Genomic DNA, 25,421 nt, shown 5'->3' with positions numbered 1-25,421 from the left:
TTTCGATTTGGCTGTTAAATATAAACATGTTCCACTGTTGGTTTACGAAGCACGCACAGCGCTATTTATCGCGGCCAAATCTGTATCATATCTGATTATAAATGCACATTTGTTGTGACCTTAAAATTCCTAGAAAACATGGAGACATGTCAATACCTCAAAAGTTTTTGAGGTGTTCAAAATTTCATGAAACTGTATTACATGAAACTGTTGTCCTGATGAAACTTTACCTACCTCACTGTTTGGGTTTGATACCAATGCTATAGTTCGGTGGAACCAATTGCAGTCTTCAGGATTCACTTTTTGACTTGTGAATATTCACATTATCCCCTTTTTTCTCTCATATCCGTACCCGTATTACCCTTTACATGGTTAGAGTGAGTGAGTTAATATTTAACGTCACATTGACTTACATGGTTAGATATTTCTCACATCAACCCCTGAAGATACGGGTTAGAGTTGGTCTACAGCAACCATTGTCTTGATAGGCGACATTCGGGATCGTGATGTTTGCGATCTTGATGTCTCGGCTCGTTATCTTGGTTGGTGCATATGTCCTGGTGTCCCAGTCGTGAAGATCGATGCTCATGACATCAATCACTAGTTGCCTGTTGCAGACTGTATTATTTACAGAATAACGTCAACTATATTATAATGCCGCCGGCACTAAACAGATATGGTAATGTTTTTATTTTGCTTTATCTATAAACAAACACGAAAAGCACTCGCATCATTTGCGACAGGCCAAACATAAGTATTCCTGACACGTAACAGAGGTATGTAAACAAACCAGACAATCAGGTGATCGATTTAGGAAAACATTGTTGAAAGAATAAAGGATAAGATACATGCATTAAATTGTGGAATGTCTGACTGTGGCGTGTGATCGTGTTGAAGCAGGGTATAATTATCATGTGAGTAATAATCGGGGGGGGGGAGTAAAACAATTTTATGATCTTAAATTACCAGATTGTTCATTATGGCATGAAGCAACTGAAACAATCACTCATGTATTATGTAATTCACACTGTTCTTCTGAAATATGTAAAAACAAAGCAAACCAGAACTTACAGATTAGCTGGAAACTGTACAGGAGAAAAAGACTAAATCATATCAATAAACACATATTGCCTGGATTCATTGGGAAGTATAGCAACTCGCTTAATGAAGGAATTATGGTCAGGAAGTCTATGCTTTACAGATTTAATAAAACAGTAAAACCATTTCTTTAACTTGTTTAGAAAGAAGAACTTAGATACTATGAAACAACACAAATTGTAATTATGCAAGTTTCCATTCCTCCTGATATTCTCTATAACTGTCATTTACAAACCCTTTATAAACAAAAACATGTATACTCCGTATTAAAAACAGTCTGCACAATTCATGTGTGATGACATTGAAATATACCATATTGTGTGAAAAATAGAAAAATGGATTTCAAGAAAACATCATTTAAAGAAGAAAGAATGACCTACATGCATATAAACTGTTGCATGGAATACTCTGATGTTGATAGTATGATATTGTCACAGTATGATGGTGATTTATAAACACAAGCTCTGTCATTGTATCGCATGGTGGTAATCACTGGATTGTCTGGTGTAGACTCGATTGTCTGCAAACAACAGTGTACATCGGTGATACTGCTGAAACAAATACATACTCGTGATATAGTAAGAACTGTACAGTCGACTCTGATGTTAGCAGAGAGTTCCTATGGATGTGGAAAGTGTTTAGTTGCGTCTGTTTACCGTGACGTGTGCTGGCGCTGAAGCAGGTTATAAATATCACGGGAGTAATGATCCGGATGAGTAAGATTTACGGCGGTACAGCTGCCAACCTTTCACCGTAAATTGTGGTATATATTAAGACAGTGACATGCAGGATAGCATAGCTTAGAGTGTTTTATCATAAAACATATGGTATAAACCACGTACCTAAACAAAGGGTAACGGCACGGTGTCTGCCAGCTTTTTGCTCTGACAACATCATCAACAAAACAACATCAACTACAGTGATCATTATATGGATACGGGCCAAAGTTACTTTTTTAATTCAAATTTAGGTAAATTCCGATTGTTAGCTGAGTGCATGTTGCAGTAAAATTTATAATTGACGGACATGAATTTTAGCATGAGGACGGGTGAGTCAACAAGAGAATGAAAGCGAAATCTAGAACTTGTAGAGAAGAGAAAGAATAAATTCAGAGGACATGGACGTGAGTGTGAGAATAGAATGGTACATTTAACCTGAATGTTAAACTAATATATGCCATAATTCGTCATAATATCCTTTTGAAACAAAGTATTACCAAACTAAAATTACACGGTCATTGTGCTTTTAGTGGTCTGCAATATGACTGTCAGTGTACACACCGTGGTGTCATCGTGCTTGATTGTCACCCTTGCTTAGGATATTTCATTCCACTAACACGTGGGTGGCAGAGACATCCCTTTTGTTTGTTGTTGAACGGCGCACCCGCCAATATTTGAGAGGTCTGTACATAATCAAGGTGACACTGTTCCAGTATTGCTGATACAGGCATTAGTCCAGAATAGAACTAAATGTTGCTGTAAACGGTGTGTTTATTACGGGCCTAGCTTGAATATTACCAGCGTGATTGACTGTCAACATGCAAACAGTAGTAATGTGGACAAAGCTAAAATTCGATCACATGGTCAACAGATCCTGCATGACAAAGGGCCGCAACTCTGCATATCGATACAAGATGATGATGATCACGCTTCACTTTGGGTTTCTAAGTCTAGAACTATTTTGGAAATCTTGACTACCGTTGCAGCGAAGTGAATATTCCCCTCTGTAATTACTGCTATAATCATTGCATTTGTGTTATTTTACCACTGTGCTGGTGCTGCCCCACAATATTGTAAGGGGCAGTGAGGTAGTCTAGTGGTAAAAGCTTTGGCCCATCACGCCGAAGACCCAGGTTCGAATCCCCACATGGGTACAATAAGTAAGCCCATTTCTGGTGTCCCCCGCCGCGATATTGTTGGAATATTGCTAAAAATCGGCGTAAAAACAAACTCAGTCAGTCAGTCAATATTGTATTCTATTTTGTACTGTCGTCCTTTTCTCAGAGAGCGTGTGTTATTGATCTGTAAACTTAGTTCATTATACAATGCAGTTGCAATTGTAAAATGCCTCCTTGTTCGCTGGTTTTACACTGATTCCTTTCAGGGATAGATGTCTGATTAACTTATTGTGTTTAATTGGACCTCTGCATTGAACACCTGAAATAGATTGAATATTCCCATAGATCATCGTTCTTAAATGAAGTCATCTCGCGTGACCTTAACAGTATACAACAGCCCACCTATATCTAATCAAATAGACATCCCTGATAGCCTTACTGTGCAAGTATATTAGGTTTAGTCAAAGTCCTATCAATAAGTCTTAAGTTGTCTTTGTGATAATCGTCATATTTCTTTGACCTTCAATATGAGACAGTGATAGCCCAGCCAATCTTGAAGGTTCTTTAGTCCAATCAACAGCGTGGTCTCTCCCAGCATGCCATGTAATCGTCTTCATGTCCGTGTTGTATGGAGGCGGTGGGGTAGCTCAGTGGTTAAAGCGTTCGCTCGTCACACTGGTACACGTACAATGTATGGAGCCTATTGTTTCTGTTCCGGGATGCGATATCTTTGGAATACTAATAAGAACGGCGGAAAAGAACACTCATTCATTTTAATGGAAGAATGGGTGATTGGGTTTATCATTGTTTGGGACGGTTATGAGTGAACAAACGAATGCTGTTTTATACCACTTCTAGCTATATTGCACTTACGTGACCTGTTAATATTAGACTGGCTGTTGGTACCATGTGCAACGTTTCACGGAATTAAAGTAAGAGAACACACAAGATAGAACAGCCAAAAACTCATTAGATCCATTATGGACAGATTAGGGTAATGGTTTCGGAAACCGTGTGTGTGCGTGTGCGTGTGTGAGAAAACCCCAGAAAGACGCAGCATTAACAAAATAGTCAAATAATTATAATTAAGAAATGCATTGCCCAGTTAGGCTAACCCTCAACACTGCCATGTCTGTGTAAGGTCATGTGATGTTAATACCCTTATCTGTATGGCAACATATGGCTCCGATATCCCCGGGATTTCCTTTGATCATACATTCAAAATGTAATGAGTCTCCGCTGGTAGGTGGTGCTGAATTTGGGCTGCATTGGAAGTTAAAACAAATCGTGCATCGTCGTTCTATCCAGCATGTCGAGCGGACAGTAGTGTCTTGAATCTTGAGGAATAGTTATTTCTTTTAAGTATTTACTTCTGGTACAAACTATTTTAAAATCAACCCAAATCCAATACATAAGTAAGTTAAAAATACATATTGACTTTGTGGTCGTTCATGATCAATACTCAGTGAATTGCCATCATCCCAGCGAAAGCCAAGTGGGTAATGCTTCTTGTTTTAAACATACCACTCAGCCCAAACCTAATGCCAACCAACACGCATGTCTCACAATGACAATCACGGGCGACAAAATGCTAAACACGACCACCGATTTAGCATTCAATAATTTCTAGATCCGTTGCCTGTGCCATTGCGGAGTGTCCAGTGATACACTCGACTGAAACCAATGCCAGAATTGGCGACAAAACTGCGGGAATATTACAGCGCTCTTCTCGCCTTCTTCACGCCAAAGTGTCTACTTTGAATTCAAGAAGTGTTCCCAGTAATCTGTCACCGTGCGATTGTCGTCTGCTCTCAGAAGCTTCCATCCTCGTCTGCCAATCAGTGGCACAGCACCCTGACTGGATTATTCGGTGATCAAGTTGCAATCACTGCTTGCCAATGCAGACGATCAAGCCATATGAAATGGACACGGGGAGACCGAGATCCTACTCGGATTACCACTACTTTTGTTCTTGAAATGCCTGGAGTGGACTTCATCCGATCGTCAGTCTATTGTTCTCAAATCTCTCTCTTTGGTGTTAGGGCTTGGGTGTCAGTCGGTATTACGAGCGCTTACGAAGTATTTGTGAAGTCGTTCAGCGTAAATAACGCCGAGGGAACACACCGGATATATCACTGTTGCATTATCGCTCTCACTAAGCTGTAATCGCAATGAAGGACTTCCGCGGCTAAAAGCTTTTCAGTCAAAATAGTGTTTAGGATAGTACTTTTTTTATGTGTGAGAGTCACACAAGGCGGTATTAAACATTTTCATCCAGTAACTGTCCACGCTGTGTTGATTGTGGGACAAGATTTGTTTTCTTTTTTCAAGCATGGGTCAAATTTTCACTGAATTAAAAAATAAAATGAGTCGATAAAAAATGCACAAATTATTCCGCCGACCTGTGAAAATGGGGAAAACCCACTGGCACGCTGGCTAAAGACAAATCTATAAAAATGATTCAGGGATAAAGTATAGATGACTGAGTGAGTAAGTGAGTGAGTATGATTTTACACCACCTGTACACATATTTCAGTCATGTTTGCTTGTTTGTCCAGATGTGGTGACGCTGGCTAAAGACTTGTTCCAGTGTCACCGAAGACGACTGTAGTGCTGACAACGTCACGAGGAAGGGGAACTATGGTATTAAACTTCATCAGTGGCCCATTGCACCGCGAAAGAAAGTAGGGAAATGTAGCACCAATGTCCATTGGGCCAACAGTGCCTCAAACAAAAGAGGAGAATAATGCAGTCATGTCACATTGACACCTGAAGGTGCAGCCTTCAGCAAACTGTGTTTTATTGAATGGATGGCTATTGGGATTTGATTAGACTTTTACTACTGTTAGGAAGTGTCATTTTGTCCCTCTAGATCAGTGCAGCGTTTAACATCAGACAAAGAAATATATAGATTGTATTGTTTTGTTTCATTTAAACATATCACAGCTAACAGCCACAATATATTACTACATGCAGCGTTATAGAACGAACAAACAAACTGTGGCGTCACACATCAAACACACCAACAAACAGTACCAGACGAATAGATCTACAGTTATTATATATTGTTCATGTTGCTATGTGGTGAGGTCGTATTTAGATATTAATAACTTACGAGGCAATCTTATAAAAGGAACTATCTAGTTCACTTGCTTGATATGATCCGATGTTTATATGATTCCTGGCTGAGACATTTTCACCAATTGATATGCGTCACAAATCTAATTGCCATCAGATATAGAAACTAATGTCACCCAATAAACGTAGCCCACACGTTTCAGATTTCTTTAATTTTACTTTATTGCTCCACATATATTGCACTGCCCTATACTTCATGCACGAGCTACACCTTTGTGCTGAGACATTTGTATTTCTTTGAAAATTCAATATTCTGAAAAGTATTTTTTTCAAACACATTGCTTCTTAATTTCCTGAACCATACGAATGTGAGGATCATATTCATGATTGTGTCACCCCTTGTCCGTGTAGATTAGAGAATGCCATTTATTTCTCCTAATTTGAAGGGCTTGCTAGGGAGACTTGTCTGGCTGTGTTCAGCGACAGTAACGACAGTGTTGTCGACAGCAACTCTGGGATCTTTGCTCAGTCCTTTTTTCCGTAACTGTGATGCAGCGACTTTCGATTTGGCTGTTAAATATAAACTGGTTCCACTTTTGGTTTACGAAGCACGCCTAGCGGTATTTATCGCGGCCAAATCTGTATCATATCTGATACAGCAACCATTGTCTTGATAGGTGACATACGGAATCGTGATGTTTGTGATCTTGATGTCTCGGCTCGTTATCTTGCTTGGTGCATATGTCCTGGTGCACCAGTCGTGAAGATCGATGATCATGACATTAGTCACTAGTTGCCTGGTGCAGACTGTATTATTTACAGGATAACGTCAACTATATTATAATGTGGCGTTAAACAGATATGGTAATGTTGTTATTTTGTTGCATCTATAAACAAACACGAAAAGGGTAAACATGTCCTAGTAGCACACGCCATTCACCTGATAATGTCAGCAATATTTGCCATACGCCACACAGTAGTATTCCTGACACGTGACAGAGGTATGAAAACAAACCAGACAATCACGTTATCGATGGAGCGAAAAATACATTTCAATGTTATTGAATTACGACTGCTGTGTAGAAGTACCATGCTGATATTCATAGAAAATTGTTTTGAATTACATTTGAGTTGCATCATAGTTGGGGGTCAGTATTAATGTCACGTGCCAAACATATCCTTAGTTGACTCAGAAGACGTATCTATGCTTCTCAGCTGGTGATAAAAATAAGTATGATCATAGTGTCTGTTGATACATTTGAAGAAGAGGCGACAACAGAAAGTCCATTTCAACTTAATAATACAAATTGTTATATGACGATGTAGTTTATCCGTGAGCGATGTTATAACTCTATGGAATGGAATACTGTCCCATTTAAGCAGTGTAGTGAAGGTTACTAGAATTTGATAGTTTTAGAGTCAAATATTATCTGGAATCGTTTGGAACATGTAAAGATTAATCCAGCAATGTATAGAACTCTCTAGAAAGTATAAATACTATATAGGTGAGCAAGCCCATGCCTCTGCCATCTTACGTACCACCGAGACCAAAAGCTTTCGATAGGTTTTCACCATGAACATCCAGCCGAGACCTATTCTACTATAATGCAGTTTAGGAAAACATTGTTAGTTGCCTGGTGCAGACTGTATTATTTACAGAATAACGTCAGCCATATTATAATGTGGCGCCAAACAGATATGGTAATGTTGTTATTTTGCTGCATCTATAAACAAACACGAAAAGCACCAGCATTATTTGCCACAGGCCAAACAGCAGTATTCCTGACACGTAACAGAGGTATGTAAACAAACCAGACAATCAGGTGATCGATTTAGGAAAACATTGTTGAAAGAATAAAAGATAACATACATGCATTAAATTGACTAAATGTCTGACTGTGGCGTGTGATCGTGTTGAAGCAGAGTTTAATTATCATGTGAGTAATAATCTGGGGAGTAAAACAATTTGATGATCTTAAATTACCAGATTGTTCATTATGGCATGAAGCAACTGAAACAATCACTCAGGTATTATGTAATTCACACTGTTCTTCTGAAATATGGTAAAACAAAACAAACCAAAACTTACAGATTAGCTAGAAACTGTACAGGAGAAAAAGACTAAATTATATCAATGAACACACATTGTTTGGATTCAGTGGGAAGTAGAGCAACTCGCTTAATGAAGGAATTATGGTTAAGAAGTCTATGCTTTACAGATTTAATAAAACAGTAAAACCATTTCTTTAACTTGTTTAGAAAGAAGTACTTAGATACTATGGAACTACACAAATTGTAATTATGCAAGTTTCCATGCCTTCTGATATTCTCTATAACTGTCATTTACAACACTTTATCAACAAAAACATATATACTCCGTAAGAAAAACAGTATGCACACTTTGTGTGTAATGACATTGAAATATACCATATTGTGTGAAAAATAGAAAAATGGAGTTCAAGAAAATATAATTTAAAGAAGAAAGAATGACCTACATGCATATAAACTGTTGCATGGATGTCGTCCTTTTCTCAGAGAGCGTGTGTTATTGATCTGTAAACTTAGTTCATTATAGAATGCAGTTGCAATTGTAAAATGCCTCCTTGTTCGCTGGTTTTACACTGATTCCTTTCAGGGATAGATGTCTGGTTAACTTATTGTGTTTAATTGGACGTCTGCATTGAACACCTGAAATAGATTGAATATTCTCATAGATCATCGTTCTTAAATGAAGTCATCTCGCGTGACCTTAACAGTATACGACACAGATCTATATCTGATCAAACAGACACCCCTGATAGCCTTACTGTGCAAGTATATTAGGTTTAGTGAAAGTCCTATCAATAAGTCTTAAGTTGTCGTTGTGATAATCGTCATATTTCTTTGACCTTCAATATGAGACAGTGATAGCCCAGCCAATCCTGAAGGTTCTTTAGTCCAATCAACAGCGAGGTCTCTCCCAGTATGCCTTGTAATCGTCTTCATTTCCGTGTTGTATGGAGGCGGTGGGGTAGCTCAGTGGTTAAAGCGTTCGCTCGTGACACTGGACGATCGGGTTCGATTCTCTACACTGGTACACGTACAATGTATGGAGCCTATTGTTTCTGTTCCGCGATGCGATATCAGTGGAATACTAATAGAAACGGCGAAAAAGAACACTCATTCATTGTAATGGATGAATGGATGATTGGGTTTATCCTTGTTTGGGACGGTTATGAGTGAATGAACGAATGTTGTTTTATACCACTTCTAGCTATATTGTACTTACGTGACCTTTTAATATTAGACCGGCTGTTGGTACCATGTGCAACATTTCACGGAATTAAAGTAAGAGAACACACAAGATAGAACAGCCGAAAACTCATTAGATCCATTATGGATAGATTAGGGTAAATGGCCTCGGAAACCGTGCGTGTGCGTGTGCGTGCGCATGTGTGTGAGAAAACCCAAGAAAGACGCAGCATTAACAAAATAGTCAAATTAATATATTTTCGAAATGCATTTCCCAGTTAAGCTAACCCTCCACACTGCCATGTCTGTGTAAGGTCATGTGATGTTAATACCCTTGTCTGTATGGCAACATATGGCTCGATATCCCCGGGATTTCCTTTGATCACACATTCAAAATGTGATGAGTCTCCGCTGGTAGGTGGTGCTGAATTTGCGCTGCATTGGAAGTTAGAACAAATCGTGCATCGTCGTTCTATCAAATTCATAAGTAAGTAAATAAATACATATTGACTTTGTGGTCGTTCATGATCAAAACTCAGTCAATTGCCACCATCCCAGCGAAAGCCAAGTGGGTAATGCTTCTTGTTTTAAACATACCTCTCAGCCCAAACCTAACGCCAACCAACACGCGTGTCTCCCAATGACAATCACGGGCGACAAAATGCTAAACACGACCACCGATTTAGCATTCAATAATTTCTAGATCCGTTGCCTGTGCCATTGCGGAGTGTCCAGTGATACACTCGACTGAAACCAATGCCAGAATTGGCGACAAAACTGCGGGAATATTACAGCGCTCTTCTCGCCTTGCTCACGCCAAAGTGTCTACTTTGAATTCAAGAAGTGTTCTTGGTAATCTGTCACCGCGCGATTGTCGTCTGCTCTCAGAAGCTTCCATCCTCGTCTGCCAATCAGTGGCACAGCACCCTGACTGGATTATTCTGTGATCAAGTTGCAATCACTGCTTGCCAATGCAGACGATCAAGCCATGTGAAATGGACACGGGGAGACCGAGATCCTACTCGGATTACCACTACTTTTGTTCTTGAAATGCGTGGAGTGGACTTCATCCGATCGTCAGTCTATTGTTCTCAAATCTCTCTCTTTGGTGTTAGGGCTTGGGTGTCAGTCGGTATTACGAGCGCTTTACGAAGTATTTGTGAAGTCGTTCAGCGTAAATAACACTGAGGGAACACACCGGCTAGATCACTGTTGCATTATCGCTCTCACTAAGCTGTAATCGCCATGAAAGACTTCCGCGGCTAAAAGCTTTTGAGTCAAAATAGTGTTTAGGATAGTACTTTTTTTATGTGTGAGAGTCACACAAGGCGGTATTAAACATTTTCATCCTGTAATTGTCCACGCTGTGTTGATTGTGGGACAAGATTTGTTTTCTTTTTTCAAGCATGGGTCAAATTTTCACTGAATTAAAAATAAAAATGAGTCGATAAAAAATGTACAAATTATGTGTTTGTATTCCGCCGACCTGTGAAAATGGGGAAAATGATTAGAAAAAAGCATTAACTATCACTCTTCAATATCAATGTGGTTTAACCATAGCGAAATATTTCCAATTATCTTTAAAACAAACGTTTTCGTGGAATTCGGCTCACCATGCATATTGTTTTCTCTGGGAACCTATGTAAATTCATAAGGGGTTAAGCGGTTAGCATTGCACTTTTATTTCTATTCCGGCGATAAAGCATTATATATTCTGGTACATAAATGTGTGTGTCATTAGATTTATACCTAGACAAAGAGCCACGACTACACCACCTCTGACAGACAGTGCATTTTCCGAAACACTAATAATACATCATGTGTACAATAACATTGTGCATTCTTGCAGCCAAGTATTAACATTGTTGCTTCATAATATATAGAACAGATATACAAAATATATGACAAATGTGCATTAACTTGGTGTTATATAAGACGCTGGCATCTTCGGTTCCTCTAGTTGCTTGGTTTCTGCTATTTGGGAGCTTGTTGGTTTAAACATATTTTTATTCAAATTAAATTGAATAGGGATCGGTGAACAAGCTGTAAGCTTATATGAATACCTCTCCCTTACAAAAACAAATAATAATTACATAGTTTGGCTGTAAGTCATGTATACGCTGTACATAGTCCAAAAGAAGAGAGGTATGCCGACATCATACGTTGAGAGTAAACAATCATTGTCTTGAGAAAAGGGCGTCGAATCTGCCTGATTTTACGATATATAAATGAACAGATTCAAGAATCTGCATATTTACAGGTGCAGTTGCATGGACATTTCCGAATAATACTGAGCTTGTTGGGCTTCATGATCACAGATATTCACCACACGACGTCCTGACAAAACTTCTCAACCCACATCTTATAGAATTCCTTCTGTTGGCTGGCAATTACAGTGATCTGTTCCCGTGACTTATTTACAGCTGAAATCCTCTTAACCAGTGAAGTGTTCTCGGAGCAGTGCGTGTTTTGTGTGTGGAGAAATTGAATTTATGCTAAGTTGTACGTCACGTAAATCAGGGATGTTTCTGATGCTAAAGTCAGTGTTTGGGGCGAAGTGAAGAGTGTATCTGTGGAGGATCTGACGGCTGACAAACCTAGAAACATGATTCAGGGATAAAGTATAGATGAGTGAGTGAGTGAGTGAGTGAGTGAGTGAGTGAGTGAGTGAGTGAGTGAGTGAGTGACACCAGTGAGTGAGTGAGTGAGTGAGAGGAGTGATGTTTGAGTTTGAGTGAGTGAGAGTGTGGTGAGTGAGCTGGTGAGTGAAGACAGTGATATTTTACCCACCTGTACACATATGACAGTCATGTTTGCTTGTTTGTCCAGATGTGACGCTGGCTGAAGACATATGCCAGTGTCACCGATGACGGCTGGGGTGCTGACAACGTCGTGCCGAAGGGGAAGCACGGTATTAAACTTCATCAGCGGTACATTACACAGTTAAAGAAAGTAGGGAAATGTAGCATCATTGTCCATTGGGCCAACAGTGCCTCAAACAACAGAGGAGAATAACGGTAATCCGTACATTTCACACTGACACCTGCAGGGACGGTCTACAGCAAGCCATGCCTGTTTTAAAGGTGACTAATGGGATTGATTAGGCCAGTTACCATGGTGAAGACGTCATCATTTCCCAACTTCGTAACATCGTATATCAGTTTTCATTACCAGACTCAGCAAATATATATACGGAGCATTGCTGAGTGGTGCCTTTAAAAACATCAATATAAATATATATAATCTTTTTATTGCTGTTGTTTTTTCTCCATTTGTCAAAGGATTTACAGGATGCGACAGCATATGGCTAACTGTGGCGTCACACATCAAACAAACACACACACAAAAAAAAAACCCAAATAAACAGTACCAGACGTATAGTTCTACTATCACCAGAAATTGTTAACGTTGCTACGTTGTGAGGTCATCTCCCACAACTTGCTCCTCCACTTGCTAAACGTGATGTGATGCTGTGTTTAATAGATTCTTGACTGAAACATTTTACAAAATGATAATATACAAACGTATATCGTTGAATCTCAATTTACAACTCCATTTACATAACGGTATGCCTCATACATAAATGCTGAGACTTTCTATTTGGTTAAAGCTTCATTACAAACAAGAAAAAACTCTTTTCATAATGAGAGGGGGTGATGTGACTAGTATTGAGAATGACAGTGTGAAAACAGTGGTGAATATCAACTTATACAGTAAACTCTTGGATGCTCTGTGGTGAGTGTTCAATACTTTAAGTTGACAGTTTCATGCTTTCAGATGACTGTTTCATGAACTGAGTTGATAGTCTCGTGCATTGCTTTGAATGTTTCATGTATCAGTTTAAATGTTGTACGTATAGTGTTAACTGTGGCGTGTATGAGTTAACTGTACCTGCAATAAGGAGCCGCTCTCGACAGGTGGCCAAGTCGTTTCATACCCCACAATTCACACAATGCTGAGCTGCGTTTCTTGTCAGATGTTTGTGATGTTGGGTTCAACTCCTGGATTCGCCATGAATGGGTGAATTGTTTTTTAAGCACCATTGCTTGCTTTTGGGTATCACAAAATAGGTAAACGTCTGTATCACGTCGCATTTGCCTCCTACATAGGACTGACACACCGTGCTACTAAACTTGCAGTTGACGTAATACGCGAAACTCACCCTCATGAAATGTGTCGACAACACTGTCGCTATTTCGCATATCGTTACTGTCGCAGAACACAGCCGGAACAGCCTCCCCAGCAAGTCCTTCAATTTTGGAGACATACATGACATTCTCTAATTTACACGGACAAGGGAAAGAAATAGGCGACTCGTTCATGAATAAGATCCTCACATTTGCATAGTCCAGGAAATTGAGAAGCAATGTGCTTGAAAAGTCGTGTCAATTTCAATCTGGTGTTGTAAGCTGAATATGTGATTTACAGGAGACAGTTTGTCACAGAATTTCCCTGACAGTACCAAGAGACGGGAAGGGTCGGTCAGTATGGGTTGTCGAATGCATATGTGATTTACACGAGATCGTTTGTCATAGCGGTTCCCTGACAGTACGATGGAATGAGGGTTGTTTGGACTGTCGATCATGATGTGTTTAGGAAATTCTGATTTTTCATTTCACTGAATGTTGGAATAGAAATGAAATTTACATATAATTGAAAAACATCCCACGTACACGTTAGCTAGTATTTTGTAGGCCTTGACTCTTGTGCGGTAGGTTTTTATTAATTCGGGAAGGGTAAAGCGTTCACTGGTCACAGTGAGGAATCGGGTTCGATTCTTCATATTTGGTACAGTGTGTGAAGCCCATTTGTGTTGTCGTCCGCAATGACATTCCTGGAATATTGCTAAAAGCGGCGTAAAACTAAATTCACTCACTTACTTTCACGGAATTTGGCTTGCGATGCGGAATGGTTTCTTTGAGAACCTGTGTATTAGTTAAGCTTTATTCATTTATTTCGGGGGGCGGTGGGGTAGCCTAGTAGTTAAAACGTTGGCTCGTCACGCCGAAGACCCGGGTTCGATTCCCCACATGGGCACAATGTGTCAAGCCCATTTCTGGTGTCCCCTGTCGTGATATTGCTGGAATATTGCTAAAAGCGGCGTAAAACTAAACTCAGTCATTTATTTCGATTCCAGCTATGGAGTAGTATTGATGCCGGAGTATGAATGTGCGAGACAGGAGTATTTCATATAAAGCCACTCGTACACTTTGTAAACCTCTGGAGTCACATACACATTTTTTGTATATTTGACTGAAAACCTAATACTACAGTGTATCGTGCTAACAGTCTCATAGTTCACAAAAATGTTTTCATGACAAATATGCAGAAGTATTATATTGGATAACTTAAAAAAGACTTTGTCATTTTCTTTTTTTTTATTATTATTATTATTATTGGATATTTATATAGCGCACATATCCAGGCAACTAGTGCATGCTCAAGGCGCTGATAGCTGTTCCCTCGATCATTGGATGTCAATCTCAACGTCACATCGTATAATCAATTTCAACTCCCTGGGGAGTATACATCTCTTTCAGCCACTAGGCGCACCGAGTTATGGTGGCTTTCTCATCCTAACGAGGTTTTGAGTATTACATGCAACTTTTCCCTAGATGGTTCAATTCTAAAATACTTGTTAGCATTTCAGTTTGTACATGAGATATTTTGAAAATGGTGGGATGTTGGAAAATCGAGCACAGTTAATGTTTAAAATTGTACATGTGCTTTGCGTCTAATCTTCGTAAACGTTCTAGGTAGATTCATGCTAATTGGTCATAAGGTGAGTCTCAGATGAAATGTAACTTGAATTCACAACAATAATTGAAACCATTCACTTCTCACTCATGTACCATTCATGTTGACATATATCTTTACTTCCTCGTCTAAATATATTCAGAGTGAGTGAGTGAGTTTAGTTTTACGCCGCACTCAGCAATATTCCAGCTATATGGCGGCGGTTTGTAAATAATTGAATCTGCACCAGATAATCCAGTGATCAGCATCATGAACATCGATCTGCGCAATTGGGAACCGATGACATGTGTCAACCAAGTCAGCGAGCCTGACCACCCGATCACGTTAGTCGCCTCTTACGACAAGCATAGTCGCCTTCTGTGACAAGCATAGGTTGCTGAAGACCTTCTGTACCCCGAATCTTCACGGGTTAAAAATATTCAGAAGTAATTAATCTTCTGTCACCTACATAATACAATAAGATATTCATACCGCAGAAAACAGATTACGTGCGTCAGGTCAAAACGATTTCTGGGAGTGAGTGAGTTCAGTTTTACACCGCACTCAGCAATATTCCAGCTATAGGGCTACGATCTGTAAATAATCGAGTCTGACCAGACAATCCGGTGATTAACAGCATGAGCATAGATCTACGTAACTGGGATACGATGACATGTGTCAACCACGTCAGCGAGCCTGACCACCGATCTCGTTAGTCTCCTCTTACGACAAGCGTGGGCTACTGAAGATCAATTCTAACCCGGATCTTCACGGGTACATTTTCTGGAAGTTCTTGTAAATTCAACAAACACAGATCAGCGGCAACTTTCTATAGCTACTAGTACAAAGTTACTTGCAGCTTTGGAAAGTACGCACAGAAGATATATGTGATAAGTGTGATTTGTGTCTGTTACAATTGTTTTGTATGGTGTTCACCGCAGTGATAATTTAGGAACATTGCCAGTACAGAGGTACAGATAAGCTGCATATATCTATGGGAAAACTCAATTCCTATTTTGCGTACAGGTATGCTTGAATGCTTGTGAGGTGAGGTCTGGTGAAATTGGGTTTAACGTCGTGCTTGAGAATATTTCGCTCATATGGCGATGTGCATGCGTGTGTATGTGTATGTACGGCTGCTTGTACTAGCCCAGACTTAAGCTGGTTTTATAGTGCTAGCCCACTGAGATACCATGCCGCAGTGAAGCATGAATACCCCACTCAGACACATTATACTGACTCCGAGCCGACCAGTCCTTGCTGTACCCATTTAATGCCGAGCGCCAGGCAGGGACCAACAAGTGCCATATTTTAACGTCTTTTGGTATGACGCGGCCGGGGATCGAATCTGCGACCTCCCGCTCTCCGGGCGGATGCTCTAACCACTACACCACGGAGGCGGTTATTGGATGCTTGTAAATGCTCAATAAATTTGATCTTACATGCGTACACACAAATTTGACGAAATAACCGTTAGAGGTATATTGAGGGGTTATATTTGAGCATCATGTTACAGATGAAATATACATAACAAAAACATCAGGTCGAAAGGATCGGGTTTGATTTCTTACATGGATGCAAGCTCAACGAGACAGTGAGTGAGTGAGCGAGTTTAGTTTTATGCCGCTTTTAGCAATATTCCAGCAATATCACGGCGGGAGACACCAGAAATGGACTTAACACATTGCGCCCATGTGGGGAATCGAACCCGGGTTTTCGGCGTGACGAGTGAACGTCTTAACCACTAAGCTACCCCACCGCCCCTCAACGAGACAGACAGGGGCGTAGCTACCATTATAAAAAAAGAGCCCGGGCTTACACATGATTTCGAAAATGAAAGGTGGGCAAGCCCTCAATACAAACTAAATATACAGCTTTGAAACCTATCGGGCTTTCGTGAAAAAAATGGCATGCTACGCGCCTGACAGTCTTGCTCTTTGTTTTCCGCACAACTTGATGTATAGATTCATCCACTACTGCAACTTGTGCAAACACTGTTAAGGTCACAACGCTTGCGCATCTATAATCGTAAACCAACAGTGGAACCAGTTTAACAGCTAGATTGATCACCCAACTCATGCATGCATATTTCCAAGAATTGCCGGAAAAACGACTTGTTCCGAATGCTTGTGATCGAGTTGTGAGTTGAAGGGGGTGGCTTGTCATGGCTTCCTCTATTACCAAGCTCTGAGAGGCTTCATGATCACAGGAACTCGCCACACGACGTCGCGGGAACACCTCAACCTCTCAACCGTCATCTTAAAGAATTCATCCTGCTGGTTGGTATTTCACGTGTTTTCAAGTGACATATACACGTCTAAAATACTCTAAACCTCTGGAGTGTTCGCTGAGCAGTGCGTATTTTGTAAGTGGTGAGGTGAGGTGAAATTGGGTTTAACGTCGTGCTTGAGAATATTTCGCTCATATGACGACGTGCATGCGTGTGTATGTGTATGTACGGCTGCTTATACTAGCCCAGACTGAAGCTGGTTTTATAGTGCTAGCTCACTGAGATACCATGCCGCGGTGAAGCATGAATACCCCACTCAGACACATTATACTGACTCCGAGCCGACCAGTCCTTGTTGTACCCATTAATGCCGAGCGCCAGACAGGGACCAACAAGTACCATAGTTTAACGTCTTTTTGGTATGACGCAGTCGAGGATCAAACCCGCGACCTTCCGCTCTCCGGGCGGACGCTCTAACCACTACACCACATCACGGAGGCGGTCATTTTTTTTTTGTATGTGGACAAATTGAGTTTGTACTAATGATTTCAGCACTCCAGCTATCATTGCTAACTAATCTTATCATGTATACTTTGTTTCTGCCAGAGGATCATTGGCTTCCTCTTACTGTCAACACATTAACACCACCATCTGTTGTTGTTAGGGATATTGGTATTTTTATGATTAATATTTTATCGGTATGTCTATGAATAAATGGATCATTCATAATTTCGAAATTTACATATATCCCTGACTATTTTTGTCCAGTATATCATAAAGAAGTTGTTATCCATGAAGGATCTTACTTTCTTATGAGTTTATACCAAGTTGTAGGACTGGAAAATCGGGGATGTTTTTGGTGCTAGAGTCAGTGTTTGGGGTGGCATGAAGGAGGTATCGATCTATCTAGGCGAGAATGAGAAACGAAAAAACAAGAGGATATTTCTGTCGGAAGAATCATCCACAAGAAAGAAGTGGAATTTTCGTATCAAGTCCTATCTACAGAACATGAACTTTAATATCCCAAGCCCAGATACTCCCATTGAAAAATCAACTGTTACTAAAACTTGTACATAAAGTCTCCTTTGAAAGTTACGTGTCAGAGTGGGAGAAGAAACTACAAGCAGATACAGCACGCCGAGGGTTGGGTGGAAACAAACTTCGATCATACAAAACCTTTAAGACTACTTACGCCCCAGAACCGTATTTTCGAATCCCGATATCAACAGCATCAGATGCAGTGTTGCGCCCCTTAGAATCGAGACAGGCAGATATGAAACCACCCCTGTAGAGTGAGGACTTTGTTTTAACTGTGCAGACTGTGTCGAGGATGAAGCACACGTTTTTTTTTTAAAATTGTCCACTTTATAACGAAGAGCGCAACAATTTCATCACTGCTAGCAGGGATAAGTGGCCTGATTTAGACACTTTAAATGGGGACAAGATGTTTAGTCTTATTTTATCATTTTGTATGTGGACAAATTGAGTTTATACTAAGTTGTAGTATAGGTAATTCAGGCATGGTTTTGATGCTAAAGTCAGTGTTTGGGATGAGGTGAAGGAGGTATCTATCTATGAGGCTTCATAAATCAAAATATTGAGGGACAAACTCGAACACTACATTAAGCTGGTAACATTCAAGCTGTGTTAGACATGTATTCAACATATACCCAGCTCTACTGTGGCGTGTTGCCTATGATATCAATCCCTGAAATTTCTCGCCTTGATTGTGTACAGGTCACTCAAGTATTGCCGAATGTGCAATTAACAAACAAAACAGATTTCTTCGGTCCCCATGTATAAGTGGGCTGATTATAGCTTAACCAATGGTGACAATCAACCACGATAATAACACACTAATAGTGATCCCCCTAGGATTCAGAAAGGGCAGGGTAACTTCAAAGAAAAGGGCACTTCATAGTCAAAAAGGGCATTTTGTTGAGGATTATTGAAAAAATACCAATAACAAAATGTATATGAAGTCAAATGCTCTTATAATAATTATTATAAAATTCTAAAGTTCATTTATTACTCTTCTCATTTTGTATTTTAAGATAAAAATTTGGGAAAAAAAATAATAGTCTATTTGCATGGACATACTAACATACTAGTTCTCAATGCAGACCACTAGCAATCTTAGTAAAATGAACAGGTTTATTAGTATACCTACTACAATATACCGTTCACGTGCATCTTGTGCATTAAATTACCAAACGTTTGTTCAGAAACTTGGGTTCTTGTTGTTACTAGTGGTGGTCCGTTTAATTGAAATAATCGAAGATTGGTCGCAATGACTAAACGACCAAGCAATCAATCATGTTTTCTCATAATCGAACACAAACAATTCTGGAACACATGTTTGCATTAACAATATTTTTCACAAGGTTGGTTTTGTCTGTTACGTTTAATAAACATTACAAGCTCGTTCCAAGTCAGGATTGAATTTATCTTAAATACTCCAAGAAAATTTATGTTCCTAACATATTAGTCATCATTTAAAGATGTTAAAATTGCACATGCATTTTGTGGAATTTGCAAATAGACTCATAGGAACTACATGTTGTTTCTTTGTTTTTTGTGCAGTAACAAACAAAAAATTGATAAATGATGCTGACCAATTATTTTCGATGATTGATCGGTTGTAATAAACCAATCATCAATTATGAGATTTTATCCATTTCCCAATACTAGTTGTTACCATGATCGAACTTCTGTGCAAGAGTGATGGCTGTCTTTGATATCTGTGTAAAGGTGAGCATACTGACATATGAAGACCATTCATTTGACTTGCGTAATACTGCACTTTCCCTTGGCGTTCAACTGTAGTTACTCACACCCATCCATGTCCACAGAACTCATTTTTTGCTCTTCTTTCATCCAACGTGTTCTCTTCAATGTCTTCATCCTCTCGTTCTCCCTACACCGTCCACTCGCCCTCATGCTGAAATCCAGTTCCGTCTATCTAAATATCACTGCATCATTGATTCAGTTCACGAATCGGAGAGAAGTTATTTGAATGAGAAGCTACAACCCACATCCACATCAAGATCGACAGTTTCTACAACCCATAGTGACCAACCTTCCCCGTCTCTTGGTACTGTTAGGGAAACGCTATGACAAACCATCTCCTGTAAATCACATATTCAGCTTACAACGCCAGAGCGAAATTGACACGACTTTTCAAGCACATTGCTTCTCAATTTCCTGGACTACGCAAATGTGAGGATCTTATTCATGAACGAGTCGCCTATCCTTCCCTTGTCAGTGTAGATTAGAGAATGTCATTTATGTCCCCTAATTTGAAGGACTTGCTGGGGAGACTGGACCGGCTGTGTCCGTCTACAGTGATGACATACGATACCACAACAGCATTGTCGAGACCAACTCCAGGATCTTCGCTGCGATGCTTTCATATGTTTGAATTAGTTGGACTTAAGGATGCTTTAAACAGTATTCAGGTAATATCACGGTGTGTAGGCTGGGTATGGGAGGATCGTGCACATTGAAGTGAGAGTTTATCATTTTGGTGAAACCCGAGAGAAGGCTGAATCAAGGATTCCAGTTCACGGTCATCAACATCCGTCAAAACAGGGTCAAAACTCACCGCTGTGCACTGTTGCACCTCAGACGACACGACCACCCGTGCCCGCTCCTGAGACGAATGACACTCACAACATTCAACTTTAAGCGGTCAAAAGTCATCTTGATACACGGAACAGTCAATTCGATACACGAAACAGTCCATTCGGTACATTAAACAGTTAACTCGATAAATGAAACAGTCAACTCCAAAAAACGAAGTTCGTTACAACCGTAGTCCGTTATTCGTATTTTACCATTCAGGTGTTGCAATTTTAGACTAGCTGTGGAAAGGGGCAGATATTCTGATATGAACTAAAATGAAAGGTACTGTCTATACTGTAAATCTAATGGTATTTTATTAATTGAAGATGAATGGCATGTATATTATATTTTATGTGTTTGAGGCATACTCTAGTATCAGGAATAAATATATTATTAGTTTAGTAACTTCATCACAATGATAAATTTTATATCTATTCCACAGAGTGAAAATATGGATATGATAACAACTGTATGTTTATCCTTATATCATGTAAACAAGAAACACAAACTGCTAATACTGTAAATATGCGCTGATGTTTTCATGATTGTATATGGGCCGGAGGCCTGTTACTGAATATAATTTCTGTCTGTCTGTCTGTCTGTCTGTCTGTCTGTCTATTCGTATTGTAAGTAAAAATACAGCAATTGGCCATCACGCATGAAAATTCTTTTCTTCGGTCAATCTGTTATATATGCTGTGTCCTGTGTAGTTTACTTGATTGTCATGTCTGAGGACAGTAAGGACGAAGACTGACGTCAGTAATCACGATGTCTAGCTACCTTACCGAATCTGAGACCTGACGGCTGATGATAATTCACTTTGTATCACATATCAATTTGTGAAAATGTTTCAGTCGGGACACATATACAAGTCGGACTATATCAAGTTCAGCATACATACATACATGCATGCATGCATGCATGCATACATACATGCATACATACATGCATGCATGCATGCATACATACATACATACATACATACATACATACATACATACATACATACATACATACACATACACATACACATACATACATACATACATACATACATACATTGCATGCATATATACGTACATGCAATACATGCATGCATACATACATTACATGCATACATGCATGCATAAATACATACATTACATACATACATACATACATACATGCATGCATGCATGCATGCATACATACGCCATACGATCACGCCAGCCAAAATTCAGTAAGTTGTATTTAATATATAAAATTCCTCTAGCGATCGTCTTAATTCGTTTGTATTAAAGATGTTTTGAGATATTTCTTTTGCTGTGATATGGTTAAAGCCACATTGATATTAAAACAATAGTTAATGTGTTTTTCCAAACATTTTCCCCCTGAGGGAGATCGTCGGAACAGAAACGCATAATTTGTACATTCTTTTATCCACTCATTTTAATTCTTCATTCGGTGAAACTTTGAACCATTTTTCAAATAAGAAGACAAATCTGGTCTCACAATCAACACAGCGGGACAAGTACATATGAAAATGTTAAATGTGACTCTCACACATTAAAAATGTACTATCCAAAACATTATTTTGACTGAAAAGCTTTTAGCCGCAAAAGTCTTTCATGGCGAAAACAGCTTAGTGAGAGAGAGCGATAATGCATCAGTGATCTATCCGGTGTGTTCCCTCGGCGTTATTTACGCTGAACGACTTCACAAATACTTCGTACTTTCGTAATACCGACTGACACCTAAGCCCTAACACCAAAGAGAGAGATTTGAGAACAATAGACTGACGATCGGATGAAGTCCACTCCAGGCATTTCAAGAACAAAAGTAGTGGTAATCCGAGTAGGATCTCGGTCTCCCCGTGTCCATTTCACATGGCTTGATCGTCTGCATTGGCAAGCAGTGATTGCAACTTGATCACAGATTAATCCAGTCAGGGTGCTGTGCCACTGATTGGCAGACGAGGATGGAAGCTTCAGAGAGCAGACGACAATAGCGCGGTGACAGATTACCAGGAACACTTCTTGAATTCAAAGTAGACACTTTGGCGTGAGCAAGGCGAGAAGAGCGCTGTAATATTCCCGCAGTTTTGTCGCCAATTCTGGCATTGGTTTCAGTCGAGTGTATCACTGGACACTCCGCAATGGCACAGGCAACGGATCTAGAAATTATTGAATGCTAAATCGGTGGTCGTGTTTAGCATTTTGTCGCCCGTGAGTGTCATTGGGAGACACGCGTGTTGGTTGGCGTTAGGTTTGGGCTGAGTGATATGTTTACAACAAGAGGCATTTCCCACTTGGCTTTCGCTGGGACGGCGGCAATTGACTTTTGATCACGAAAGACCACAAAGTCAATATGTATTTATTTACTTACTTATGTATTTGATTTGGGTTGATTTTAAATTAGTTTGTACCAGAAGAAAATACTAAAAAGAAATAACTATGCCTCAAGATTCAAGAAACTACTGTCCGCTCGACATACAAGATGATGCGAGGATAAAAGACTTGTTGCAACTTCTGATGCAGCCCAAATATCAGCGCCACCTACTAGCACAGACTCATTACATTTTGAAACTGTGATCAAAGGAAATCCCGGGAATATCGAGCCATCTGTTGCTGTACAGACAGGGATATTAACATCACATGACCTTACACAGACATGGCAGTGTTGAACGTTAGCCTAACTGGGAAATGCATTTCGAAATTATTTGACTGATGATTTTTCGGATGTTCTATCTTACTTAATTTCCGTGAACCGTTGCATATGGTTCAAACAGCCAGTATGTCTGCGTCAGACTGAAATATTTACAGGCCACGTTAGTAAAATATTGCTACAAGTGGCATAACACAACATTGATTTATTCACTCACAACTGTTCCAAGCAACGACAAACCCAGCACCCATTTATCCATTACAGTGAATGAGTGTATTTTCTCAACTGTTTCTATTAGTATTTGATCACTGTCGCATTGGGGGACATAAGGAATAGGCTTCATAAATTGTACGTATATATAGGTGGAGAATCGAATCCGATCGCTTTAACCATTGCGTTACCCAACTGCCTCCATACAACACGGACATGGCAGCACAATTAAAAAGGCAAAATTGCACAAAGGCAGTAGTTATAACAGTAAATACAGTGATGAATATTCACCTTGCTGCAACAGTTTTCCAAAATACGCTTAGTAATTATCACTCAAATGCTTGTATTGATGTAATGGGAGATGATATGGGCATTCACTGACCTCAAGCAAAGGTCCATCTCTACTGGTTTGAATCAGAATCAGTTGTGAAGTGAGTGAGTGAGTAAGATTTTACGCCACCCTTGGCAACATTACAGCAATGGCACAGATGGGAACACAAAAAGAGGGGGCTTCATGCATTGCCCATATGTTGACTCAAACCCGGATCTACAGCGTGACGAGCTAACGATTAAACCACCTCGCTAACCTGCCACCACGCTTGTGAGGAGACCTATGGGGATTCACGTTTCAGCGTTTAAAATTGTTTCTCAGCAGCCTATGCTTGTCTGTGGAGGCAACATATTGGGTCGGGGATGATGAGTCAGTGACTTAGCTGACGGCGTGCCTCAAACCGACGGCATGGGTCGTTCCTCATAATATCAATCACAGGTCCGTCTGGTCCAGTGAAATGTAGCTGGAATATTGCTGAATTACCGGGCGAGTATGGTTTTAAACCACTTTTAGCAATACTACAGCAATATCAAGGAGGGGACTCTAGAAAAAGAATTTTACCCTGCAGGGAATCAAGGGGTTAACAAGGGGTTGTGACAACACTGAAAGAGTCTGCACGGAAAGTTGACACCAAGGCTTTTAGACCTGGTAACAGGTGGGCTCGATCCCAGCACCTCAAGCTCGCTGGATCAATAGCCTGGCGCCTCTGACAGCTCGCCCACCATGCCCCCAATAGTAAATAGTTCCTTTCGGGGATTCGGGTAATCGAATCCGGGTCAACGGGTTAAGGAGTGAATGCTTCAACCTCTAGGTTAAACAGTCGCCCTGGAATGTTGCTGAATATAACTTTGATATCCATAAAACAAATTCTAACTTATGGAATACTTGCGTTCAACATCGACAGACGTCATTTAAGTCTCCGTCGTGGTTCAGTGGATAGAGGGTCTGCCCGGATGGATGTTCATTGTTCGATCTTAATCCACGACCTACACAAAGACATTATAAGACGGTACTTGTTACCTTGCCTGGCAACATAAATTAGAGGTCGGACGGCTTGGAGTCAGTTTACTGTGGACGGAGGTATCCATATTGAACTGCGGCATATGGCTAGCATTGTAAAATCGACCTCAATCTGGTCCAGTACACGCAGACAAACACACGCGAACACGCGAACACACGCACCTGTCCATCGTAATACAACTGTATGAAAAATGTACGTCATGTTCAACCCCTATTTCACCTCACCTCACCTCATCTCATCTCACCTCTATTTCTGAACAGAAAGTTCATACTGATGAAAATGGACATGGTCTCAGCAGCTTAAGCCCAAGTATCGTGGATTGGGGTGGTGGGCTAGGCTAGTAATTCAAGTGCCTAGGTTCGATTCCCCAGTTGGGTAAACT

This window comes from Haliotis rubra, unplaced genomic scaffold (genome assembly GCF_003918875.1).
Source record: "Haliotis rubra isolate DU_JTF1 unplaced genomic scaffold, ASM391887v1 Scf263, whole genome shotgun sequence".
Lineage (NCBI taxonomy): Eukaryota > Metazoa > Mollusca > Gastropoda > Lepetellida > Haliotidae > Haliotis > Haliotis rubra.
Note: the sequence above shows the minus strand (reverse complement) of the source record.